Raw genomic sequence first — 12,309 nt, forward strand, 5'->3', positions numbered from 1 at the left:
GAAAGCAACTCAAAATGGGTTAACAAGCTTACTTTAATCAGTCAGACATATATCATTTACCTTGTTCAGGAGAAAAGGTCAGCACCCTGAACTTCAAAGTATACAGGCATAATTATCAAGACAGAAACATCAAGTAGACAGATTTCCAAACTGTCTAACCATTACATCCATACCCAATCAACATCTGGGTTTCCACATTCTGGGTTTTTCAAAGCCGGGGGACTCTCAACAACGGCTTCCCAGAATTCAGATCAAATCACAGAACACTTCTCAAAGTGAGTCCCAAAACAAAGCTACACATCAGGGCTTATATAGCCTTCTCCTGGCTCAGAGAATGTAACAACCTTATTGACCCACTGGCCAATCAAAAAGTATCTACTGAAAAACCAGCCTCCCACCCCAGGCTCCAGGTGCACGTTAGCCTAGGGGCAGGGAAGATCTTTAAATCTGCATTTCCATTACAATTGCCAACAAGCAATCTTAACCACTTAGGATGTTCTACCTAGTAAAGAAGGTGACTAAAGAACACCAGTGAAAAAAGATGGTCACCAAATAGAAAACCCAGAAAATGTTCCATGTTCAGTTGAAGGAATGACATAATAGAGGCATTATTATATAATATAAAATAATATATATTACAACAGAAGGGGGAAAATATTGCTTTTTTAAAAAAATATAATCTGAATGAGTATTTCCAAGATACAAGCATGATTATAAAATGTTACAAAATTATGGCATTCTCCATGAGAAATTAGGAATGAGATGATAGATGGCCTAAGGCAAACCAAACCCAATAATTCAAAAACAACTTAAAACACAAGATCTATTGATGGTGGCTGAAAACCCATTATTAACAATTTAGAATATGGGCATACTTTATTTTATTGCACTTCCCAGACACAGCATTTTTTTTTTAACAAATTGAAGGTTGGGGAAATCCTACGCTAAGCAAGTTTATCAAGTCATTTTTCCAATAGCATGTGCTCACATCATTTCTCTGTGTTACATTTTGGTAGCTCTGTCAATATTTCAGACTTTTTAATTATTATATCTGTTGCAGTGATCTTTGATCAGTGATCTTTGACAGTTACTATTGTAGTTGTCTTGGGGTGCCACTAACCATCAATAAATGTTGCGTGTGTGGGGTGGGAAGATGGTGCAGTGAGTAAGAGTGTCGGCCCCAGTGTCGGGAGACCTGGGATTGGTTCTGGCCTCAGATACTTGGCACCCACACAAAAATAACTTGCCGTGTAACCTTGAGCAAGTTACTTAACCCCAATTGCTTTAAAAAAAATAAATGTTGCATGTGTTCTGACTGTGGCACTGACCTCTCCTCAGACTTCCCTATTCCCTGAGACACAACAATATTGAAATTAGGCCAAGTAATTACCCCACAATGGCCCCTAAGTATTCAAGTGAAAGGAAGTGGAATACTTCTTTGTTGTCTTATTTTAAGAAACTGCCACAGCCAATCTTCAGCAACCACCTCCTGATTAGTCAGCAACCATCAACATCCAGGTAAAACTACCACCAGCAAAAAGATAATGCCTCAATGAAGGCTCAAATGATGGTTAACATTTTTTAGCGATAAAATATTTTTGAATTAAGTTATGTACATTTTTTTAGACATAATGCTATTGCACACTTAATAGATGATAGTATAGTGCAAACATAACTGTTATATGCACTGGGAAACAAAAAAATTGTATAACTCACTTTATTGTGATATTCACTTTATTTCAGGGGTCTGAAACAAAACCTTCAATATTTTTGAGGTATGCCTGTAGAAGTTAATAAAACTTCATCCCATACACTGTCACAAAGGAAAGCAGAAAAAAAAAAGGATAATAGAGAAATGTATCTTGGAGCAAACTGGCTTCTAAATACAATTAATTTCCTATAGATATTTAGAGTTATACAGAAAACACAGTTTTGCTAGGTTCACACTTAGTATGCCACTGGCCTTGAGAGCAGTTTATCTTCCAGAGGAAGGAAAAGAGACTTCCAAATATGGCCGTAAACAGTGCTGGAAGGGTCTGAGACAAGATGGATGCTGCCTTTTGAAGTTGGCCTTGAACAAGAATGGGAATAAATAAAAAAGATAGCAAGTCATAAGGGTTAGAGGTAGCTTAACATTAAGATGGAGAGGGGATGGCTAAGGGGCGGCTAGGTGGCACAGTGAATAGAGCACCGGCCCTGTAGTCAGGAGGACCTGAGTTCAAATCTGGCCTCAGACATTTGACACACTAGCCATGTGACTTTGGGCAAGTCATTAACCCCAACTGCCCTCCAAAAAAGCACCCAAAAATATCATACAAAAAACAAAACAAAACATTGAGATGGAGAGACTCCAAAATGGACATGTCAAGAAAAGGAAAAGAGTTTCTGTCTTTTACTGGTTCTCCTCCTTGAAGATTTTTCCATTTCTAATAGTTCTGCATACACAAAATTAGTACTTTCAGTTCATGGGGCAGGAGTTAAGTGATCACTTGGATGATGTTCCCAGATTTAGAATATCAGCAAGCTCTGGGTGCACATGTAGAGGGTGTGCAGCACAGGAAATCTAAATGAAAATAAGCAGAAGAATTAGACTGGGAACCAAGATGAGATGAATGATAAGGGGTCAGGGTCCCATGCCAGTCATGTTATAGAAATAGAAGATACAGATGATATGGAGATTGGAATATTCCTATGAGTCCATCCTGGAGTTATTTTTCCTTGGTTACATTGGGACAAAACTATGCAAGACAGGAGGCAGAGGTGTCCAGTTCCAATGTGCAATCAGTATGCAGAATGGTAGAGAAAGAGGTGGCAGGTATTAGGGCACTGGAGTTCTTTTGTTATGTTATGCAAAGGTCTTGTCTGGTGGTTCTGATGGTGAATGACAATGCTGATTGGTAGTAGGACCTGGGATTGACATCCCCACTGGGGTTGATGTACATATTTTTCACTGATGGGCCTAGCTTTTCTTTTGGGAATTGTAATAGGAGTGCCAGGTGGTTGGGGCAACTCCTGAACTATTGGTTAAGTAGACAATATGTTTCATTAGCTCCTGCATGGTCTGATGTGTTAGCTTGAGACCTGTCAGATGTCTAGAAACTCATAAGATATTATACTATGCCTTTCTGTTCACAATGTCCTCAATGTATAATAGAGCTATGGAAGGCAAATCCAGCATAAGCTATTTTATTTATTAAAATTAAATTTGATCTTTTTACTTCTTCCTGAAAACTCAGGGGGCCCTTGAATTTTCAAATTCTCACAGTTTCTCTTATAACTTGTTCTGTAGAGTGGATGCTTCTGTCACTATAAAACAAAGGATATTAAATCTGGAACAAAATTCCTTTAAAGTCATGGGGTTACTGTAACAACAACTGTTTTCTACAAGGAAAACTTCGCTCTATCCTAAATGTTAGCAAAAAGTTACAAAAATGTATATATGTACATATACGTATATGTACATGTATGTATATGTGTGTATATATGTATGTATGTAATACACACATATACATATATATGGTGGCTCTTAATAAATATTTATTGACTGAAAATAAAGGTTCTTAGCCTTCCTATTTGATCAGGGCATTGAAATCACAGGTCACAGCGGCATCTAGTGGAAATGGATGGTATCATAATTTAAGTATTACCAGTAAAGAAGAAAAGAATTTATGAGTACTCTAGTACATTTGGAACTGCTTAAAATTTGTCATTTAGCTCATAAATACATCATAAGTGAGAGACATTCAATATCATTGTGTATTTTAGGTAACTTGTATTTATCACATATATAATATAATTAAGAAATTATGGCATCTCTTTTTGAGTTGTCTGTGTATATTACTGAAATACGTATCAGTGATACTCAAGATAAGGTCTCCATGTCTACATAAATCAATTTCAGATTATACACAACTTTTATTTGATTCATATACCAATCTACACAAATTTATCCAAAATCAATAACAATTGGATCAGAAGAAGAGGGCAAAAATGGAAAATTACAAGTAATCACTGTAACTCTATCATCAATGTTTAAGTAGCTAGAAAACAAATTTTAAGGAAAAATTTCCTTGAATACTTTATTCTTTTTTTTAACGGACTAAGGTTAATTAAATAGTGATTTTACACTGAATCATAAGAATGGCACAATTCCTAACTTTATATCAGTCAGTCAAGAAGTATTTATTAGACTTTGATATGTTCCAGGCACTGTGTTAATCCCTAGGAAGACAAAGAAAGGCAAAAACAATCCCTTCCCTCATTTGCATTCTAAAATTTTATATTCTATAGTAATCTGTTCTTAGGGGCAAGAAATTTTAAAGAATGTGTATACTTTCTTATCATCAGTTAAGACAAGAATTACAACCAGGATCTCCTTCCGAATCCTCCTCACTGTTATGGGAATGGGAATTTAAGATCTTCCCTGCCCCTAGGCCCTTTGATAGGCTTTAAGTGACTCTTGAGAACTTTCCTTGATTTGAAAATATACTCTGCCCCCTAATGGCTTGAATGTGGTCACATGGAGCCTGTGGCAGGATGCATGGTTTTCAGGAATGCCCACACCTTGGTGCTGTGTGATTGGGTCAAGAGGTTTGTGACATTTTCTGAGCCAGGAGAAGGCTATATATACCCTGATGTAAGGTTTTGTTTTGGGGCTCACTTTGAGAAGACTTATGTGATTTAACCAGATGAGACTCTAGGCAGCTGTTGAGCCTCCCCCCAGCTTTGAAAACCCAGATATTGGTGCTTCCCTCTCTGGTAACTGTGACTAGCTATCGATGTAATGGTCAGACAGCTAGAAGCCTGTCTGCTTGTAACTTCTGCTTGTAACTTATTTGTATTCTCTGAAGTTTAAGGTGCTGACCTTTTTCCCCTGAACTAGGTAAATGACATATGTTTGATTAAAGCAAGATTATTAACCCATTTTGAGTTGCTTTCCTTTAGAAAAGCAGATCTAGGAACCTGTGCTGGCAGCCACCCTGGGTATGCTAGGGTGCTTGCTGCAACACTCACCCTCCTTCCACACACAAAGGTAAGGTACTACAGCCATGGAGTTATCTAGAATCATAAATCTAGAGTTGGAAGGAACTTCAAAGTCATTTAATAAACCCCCTTATTTAGATGAGTTAGCTGAGGCCTAGGGGCTTGCCCAAAGTCAAATAGAGGATCAAAGTTGGGATTTTAACCCACATTCTTTGCCTTGATCAGGTCATTCATTTCAAGTCAGTTCAGCTAGCATTTCTTAGGCACTTATTATGAGCCACACACTATTGGAATTGCTGAGAATACAAATATAAGCAGAAAGACTATCCCTGCCCTCAAGGAGCTTACTTTCTAATAGGGGAAGACAACACATTTGGAAACTGAAAGGTGGGGATGGGTTGAGGTGGTACTTCCAAAGTGAGAATTCCAGGAGTAGAATGTGCTTCCAGGGTGAAAAGATTTCTATGACACAGGAGAGAAAGTAATAAATATAGCCTAGAGGGGAATAAAGATATGATTGTTCTGAGCATCCTCCTTAAAATAGAAGCTCTGGGAGGAACCAGCCAATCAGAAGGAGAGATCACAGGGGCAGAAGGTATTTCCAGCATGAGAAGTATCAGAGTAGAGTGAGCCTCTGGTGTGAAGAGGTTTCTACGACATGGGAGAGAAAGCTTAGGAAGTCTGAAGTAAGCTCTGGAGAAGGATTTCCTGATACATACACCTTATCTACTTGATGAAAATCATGCACAATGAAAAGTTTCTGATTGGTCTGTCTTTAGGAAAGTCTATTGAAAAGAAAGAGCTTCTTACTCAGTGGACATTAAATAGAAACTCTCACTCTCTTCTGAAAGTATGGCTTGGGCTCTGCTGGCTCCCTCTTGGACTTTTCATGGTGTGAAAAAGAAATTTCTCCTTCCTTCTCTTCCTCCTGTAGCTCTGGCAACTGCTTGCACATGTGGTTTTGAATGTACTTTAGCTAAACTGGAAACTGGATCTCAAAGTTTTAACATTCTCTTCTGCTTTGTATTTCGAGAAAGAGCACATGTAACAAACAGCAAGCTCTTCAGAGAATACAGAGGTTACAAGCAGAAAGAGAAACAGATCATCAGACAGGCTTCCAACTGTCTGACCATTATATCCATACCTTGTCAGTTACCAGAGAGGGAAGCACCAACATCTGGGTTTTCAAAGTCGGGGGGCGCAATGGCTGCCCAGAGTCTTGTCTGGTCAAATCACACAACACTTCTCAAAGTGAGCTGCAAAACAAAATCTCACATCAGGGTATATATGGCCTTCTCCTGGCTCAGAGAATGTCACAACCCTCTTGACCCACCGCTCAATCACAGAGCACCAAGGTGTGAGCATTCCTGAAAACCAAGCCTCCTGCCACAGGCTCCAGGTGCACAGGGTAGGGAAGATCTTAAATTCCCATTCCCAAAACAGCACAGCTGACTGATTATTGACCCTAAGATGGAGATATATGTGTGTGTATATATTATACATATATATATATATATATTTATATGTGTGTATTCATATATGTGTATGAATAGATATATATCTATATACATATAGCTATAGCTAAATATATCTATATCCATTCCTATATGTATGTACATATCCATATAGATATAGATAGATAGATAGATAGACAGACAGACAGACAGACATATATAGGCTGCCCAGTAGTAAACAACTAAAGATGAGATTGTCATGCCCTAACCTGCCACAGTGTTTTATTATCAACCCTCTGAGAGAGCATATGTATAATCAGTTATTGTATCATATTTGAAGTATTTATTAATCAGTGTTTACAAGCCTTGTATTTTAAGTATTTCTTCTGTAGTGGTAGAAATTATTTGTAGTCTTATACCTAACCTCTACTGCTTTGTACACTGAAGATCTTTCCTAGAGTTCCTCTCTGTCTTCAGGATTCAGTTTAAGCACCACATTCTAAATGAAGCCTTTCCTGATTCCCAATTGCTGGTGCCCTCTGTACCTAAGTTATCTTTTATTTATTTTGTGTCTCTTGTAAGTGACTCATGTACATGAGGCAGTATGGCATAGCAGGAGGTTAATACTAAAGCTTACTTGGGAAACAAACAATTTTTGCAAGGCTATTAATTAGCTTCTTACCTTTGCACCTCTGTTGGTATTGTCTGATTGAGCAGCCAAGTTGATTGTCCCAAACTGGTCTTTCTAATGCTTCCCCTGACACCAACTACTGTAGCTCCAGGGACCTGGGAAGCTACCAGTGTACATAGGTCTTTCAGGATTTCCTGACTTTTATGGACTCACAAAGCTTCTCCCTGGAAATGCATATCTCAAGATTAATAATTAGATATATATGGATGTGTCCACATTAGAATTTGGGCATAATTCCTGCAGCTAAATATAAGCACTGGGAAACATTAAAGCAAGCAATAATGATTATCAGTATTAAGTAACATAAAGTTATTTTGTTTTATTATTTATGTTATTCAGATAACATAAAGTCTCTTTGATCTAACTTGTTCCTGGTAACCCACTTCAAATATCCTTTTAATCTCCTTAGTTCATCTTGGGTTTTAGCTATCCATGTAGCCATTTGATCCCAGAAATATTTTCCCTTGGAGATTCTGGAATAGGCCTCATTCCCAAGGCAGTTTTTTTTTGAGGGGAGGGGAAGGCAGAGCAATTGGGGTTAAGTGACTTGCCCAAGGTCACACAGCTAGTAAGCATTAAGTGTCTGGGGCCGGATTTTAAACATTTAAACTCTAACTCAGACATTTACAATAAAGATATTATATTTACAAATTTGGTCTCTAATTAGTTTACAATGCCATAAATTGCCCTTTCTTTCTTGTCTGTCTTCATCTCTGCCACCTCAACTGGTCAGAGCTGAGAAGATCAAGAAAAGACTATCTTGCAGTTTTTCCTGTCTATTCGAAAACCTTATTTCTCACTCTAAGTCTAATTAAAGGTGAGTGGAAATAAGTCCCTATTTATTGGGAAGGAGATTTTAGTATCAGAATTGTAATATATTGCAGGTAGCAGGGAGAAATGTTTTAGGTATGAAACCTCATTAATTAACTTAAGCTCATGGAAGATTTTAATTTTTAAAATTAAAAAAAGTTCAAATTAATTTTTAAAATTAAAAAAAAATCTCTTATGATGCAGACAGCTTAGAAGAGGCTATACCCAAAGAGTCACATCAGTGTACTCTTCCTCACCTTTCTAAACTCCCTAAACTTGCTTCAGATTATCACTCTCCCATCGCTTTTCTTTGAAGAGTTAGGGGAGTATTTGTGCCAGAAGTCAGGGACCAGGAGCCTAGCTTCTCACACATATAAGGAGGTGGAATTTTCTTAACTATCAAAGCCCATAGACATATCTATAGAAATAGATGTCAAAGCCATTTGTTGGGCAACCTGTTTTTCAAATTTAGGGGGAAAATTTTTGATACTTCAGCTGCCCAGATGTGCAAGTGAGTAGGTTTTGATTTGATTGGGCCAACCTCAGTCCACATGGGGTGTTAAGATTATTCTTGGGGCAAGGGATATCTGTTCCCTGAAGTTAATCCTGTCCAAACACTTGCATAGATATTTTCTTTATTTTTCTTTTTTTGCCTTTTTGGAGGGCAATTGGGGTTAAGTAACTTGCCCAAGGTTACGTGGCTAGTTGTTTTGTGTGGGTGTTAAGTGTCTGAGGCTAGAAGTGAACTCAGGTCCTCCTGACTCCGGGGCCAGCGCTTTACTCACTTTGCCTCCTAGCCTCCTTTTGCATAGATATTTTAAAAACTAGGCTTTAGATGATTTGGATTTCTAGAAGGGAATCTTTTCCAAATAAACCAGGAGATAACCAGGTGTCTTTAGAAGAATGGATGGGCTAGATACCATACTTTAGAGTAAAAAGATTTGCCAGGAATATTTGAACCAGAATCTAAAAGTCCCCCAAAAAGAAACTTTTTTTTTAACCAAATCAGAAACCAATTGACTGAATCCTTCAAAATAAATTTCTATTGTCAGTCCAAAGCTTTGTTGTTCACAGCAACAACACTATAAAATAGATAATTGAGACAGTAACTAGAAAGAATGATATCCCCTGATGATTTCCGACCTACCTCAATATGACACAGAGCTATATATGCCAAAGATATTTCTGGCTTTTTTTTGCTTTTTGGAGGGGGGAAAGCAAGGCAATTGGGGTTAAGTGACTTGCCCAAGGTCACAAGGCTTAACAAGTGTTAAGTGTCTGAGGCCAGATTTGAATTCAGGTTCTCCTGACTCCATGGCCAGTGCTCTATTCACTGTGCCACCTAGCTGCCCCTAAAGATGTATTTTTTACAGCCAGATCTACCTAGTGGTTAATTTTAACAAGACAAGAAAGGGGATCTCTGATTTAACCACTGTAATGTTTTTAACCAGACCAGACAGAGCCACTGAGATATTTTCAAAATGTTTAACAAACTCCAAGAGGCTACTTAGTCTATTCAAAATTTCAAATTCAAAATTCTTATTTTAGACCACCCAATGATCAATTTTGTCCACCCCGGGATCAATCTTAACTCCCAGTGATCAACTCTGATCATCCAGTGATAAGCCCAGAATTTAGAGACAATGGTCACAACACAGACAAGTCTCTTATTTAAATTCTTGCAGGGAAAAAAAAAATCATACAAGGTATTGAGGCCTTATTCTGCCTATTTAAAACCCAGAATTTCTCAGTGTAGCCCCTACTGCAGCCACCTGAATCACAACACCATGCTCATCAGAGTGTCTGGGCAGCTACCAGTTTGAGAGTCCCCCAAATGTCAACAAACTGATTATTCAAATTCGAGAGACCTAGTTGATCCATAGTAACTGTCCCCATTGTCCCTAATTGTGTACTTCCTTATTTGCTTTTGCCTTTCCCATGGTCATTCCCCTCACCCCATTTGCCTTGAAATCTACTCCGTGGGCCCATATCCTCCCACTCTTCTATGTGTCAGTAGAACTCCGATTCCCCTTTCCTTAATGCCAGAGGAGTGGTCTCTCTAAGCAGATTCCTGCAGACCATTGGAAAGTCCTCTTTTCAGGAGCATATAGGTGGCTCCATGGATAGAGCACCTGCCCTGGAATCAGAAGGACCTGAATTCAAATTTGACCTCAAACACTTACTAGATCTGTGACCCTAGGCAAGTCACTTAACTGATTGCCTTGCCAAAGGGAAAAAAAAAATTCTCATCTCCCTTTATACATATCTCTCTTTTCACATGGAAGCATTCATCCCACCACTAAAACACAATTTTCTCTTTTCATTCCCACCTTTTGCTCCTCACCTTTTCTCCTGTAAGCTCTTCTCTACCTGGGAGATTACAGGAGTCATTTCCCCCTCATTGTTAGCCTTTGATTTTATTATGGTATGTTGTCTATTGCCCTATATCTTCTTTCTCTTTATCTCCCCTTTTATACACCCTACTATTCTAGAATTTAGTCTTGCAATAAAACATTGATTCACCTGTAGGCAGGGTGTTGTGAAGTTTAGTCGATGATGTTTCAAATCTGTTTCTCCACCATCACATCTATTTAACACCTGCTTTCACCCTTATCTCCTTATGTTTATTTAGAAATAAATCCCTTAAAGATCTCTCTATTATTTTCTTGTTGTTATCCTTGCTTACCTTCTTATTGTTTCTGTTGTCTGGGATGTTTGAGAAGCAAATGCTTTGTTCAAGTCTGGTTTTCTTTCTAGGAATACTTTGAACAACTTGTATTGAATGTCCTTCTTCTGGGACTTCTAGAGGAGCAAATAGCACCGGCTGGATGCTGGGCTCTTTTCTGCAAGTTACATATAGATATGTATACATATAGACACATGTGTCATGCCCCAGGTGCCTCTGTTTCCTAATTTTCTGGCTGAGTTCTGCAATAGAACAGATCATGGCCAAGCTGTCATCAAAGCCTAAATAAGCTTCTGCCTTTTGGATTTTGGCAGCCCTGGGATGGGAGGAGGGGTGATGCAATTTAGAACTGAGTTCTGTTGTAAGCCATGGATTGGTTTGCACAGCCCCACTACAAATGATTGAATGGGTAGCTGTGGGAGAGGTTGTTGAGTGAGGAGTTGGCCTTCTCTCTCATTAGTTCATTTAATTGTTACCTTGTTTAGATTCTTGGTGACTTAAACCATGGAAACAGATAAAGTTGTTTTATTTTTTGGTGCATCATTCTTATTTTGGTGAGATTTGAGAGCTCCTATGGATCACAGAGAATGTCTAGTGCTCCATCTTGTTGGTTAAATGATCCAGAAAGCTTCCTTCTTCTCCTCTCCTCCCCCACCCCCATTAGATTTAAATGAACACCGAGTAACCCAAGAGGGAAAAGGAAATTATTAGAACCAACATTCAGTCAGACTGAGGGATGTGCTCCAACAGGGGGAAAAGTGGGAGGTTTTTTTCTGCTTTGTTTCAATGATAATAGGAATTCAATAGGATCATTAAATACATATGAATCACAGAGGTTTTTAACCTCTTTGCTACACTTTCTAGTCTCCAAGCCTGATGCTGGGTTCCCCAAAATTACACAGTTGCAGTGTAATCCTAAGGATTACTGTACTGCTAGCAACCATATTCTATTCCTAGCCACAATCCAAATTTTCTGAAGCAAAGGCTTAGGAAGGGCACTGTTTGCCATTTCGAATTTAATCAATCAATCAACAAGCATTTATTAAGAACATACCTGTACCAGGTACTTCCATAGGTGCTGAAACAATCCCTGCAAACATGAAGAGCACATTCTAAAGGGGAAGACTAGTATATACTGAATGAAAATAAAGAAAATAAATCCAGATTAATTAAATACAAGGTAGTTTGGGCATAATGGGATCAGGAAAGTCTTTGTGTTGATGGTGGTACTTGAGCTGTCTCTTGCAGGAAGGAAGGTACTCTGTGGGGCACAGGCGAAGAGGATTTCCATTTAAGGTGTGGCAGAGACAATCTTTGTGTTGTATATGTGAGGAACCAAGTGAAGGACAGTTTGGCTGAATAGTAGAGTGGAAGGTGGGGAAAAAGGAAAGGAAGGAAGGAAGAAAAAAGAAAGAAGGGAAGAAAAAAGAAAGGAAGGAAGAAAAAAGAAAGAAAGGAAGAAAAAGGAAAGAAGGAAGGAAGAAAAAAGAAAGAAGGGAAGAAAACGGAAAGGAAGGAAGGAAGAAAAAAGAAAGAGGGGAAGAAAAAAGAAAGGAAGGAAGAAAAAAGAAAGAAGGAAAGAAAAAAGAAAGAAGGAAAGGAAGGAAAGAAAGAAAGAAAGGAAAAAAGAAAGAAAGGAAGAAAGAAAGAAAGAAAGAAAGAAAGAAAGAAAGAAAGAAAGAAAG

At 38.3% G+C, this 12,309-nt stretch overlaps 2 long non-coding RNA genes across 3 annotated transcripts in view; one reads left to right on the top strand and one right to left on the bottom strand.

Annotated features, from left to right (window-relative positions):
• The window catches only part of LOC138142052 (uncharacterized), a 357,105-nt gene that overhangs the window by 240,176 nt on the left and 104,620 nt on the right, over positions 1 to 12,309 (top strand). The window lies entirely within an intron of this gene.
• LOC138142032 (uncharacterized) overlaps positions 1,389 to 12,309 on the bottom strand; it is a 15,843-nt gene continuing 4,922 nt past the window's right edge. The window contains exons 2-5 of one of the 2 annotated variants that reach the window (XR_011163323.1): positions 10,625 to 10,866; positions 7,120 to 7,292; positions 6,128 to 6,239; positions 1,389 to 2,563 (exon numbers count right to left, since the gene is read on the bottom strand). This is a non-coding gene — a long non-coding RNA (uncharacterized lncRNA). The remainder of the gene's footprint in view (positions 2,564 to 6,127; positions 6,240 to 7,119; positions 7,293 to 10,624; positions 10,867 to 12,309) is intronic. The other variant, XR_011163322.1, reaches the window with a different exon arrangement.

The sequence above is a fragment of the Petaurus breviceps genome, unplaced genomic scaffold, assembly GCF_028583685.1.
Source record: "Petaurus breviceps papuanus isolate PSGF00001 unplaced genomic scaffold, PetGlider_PUasm1.0 90515, whole genome shotgun sequence".
Lineage (NCBI taxonomy): Eukaryota > Metazoa > Chordata > Mammalia > Diprotodontia > Petauridae > Petaurus > Petaurus breviceps.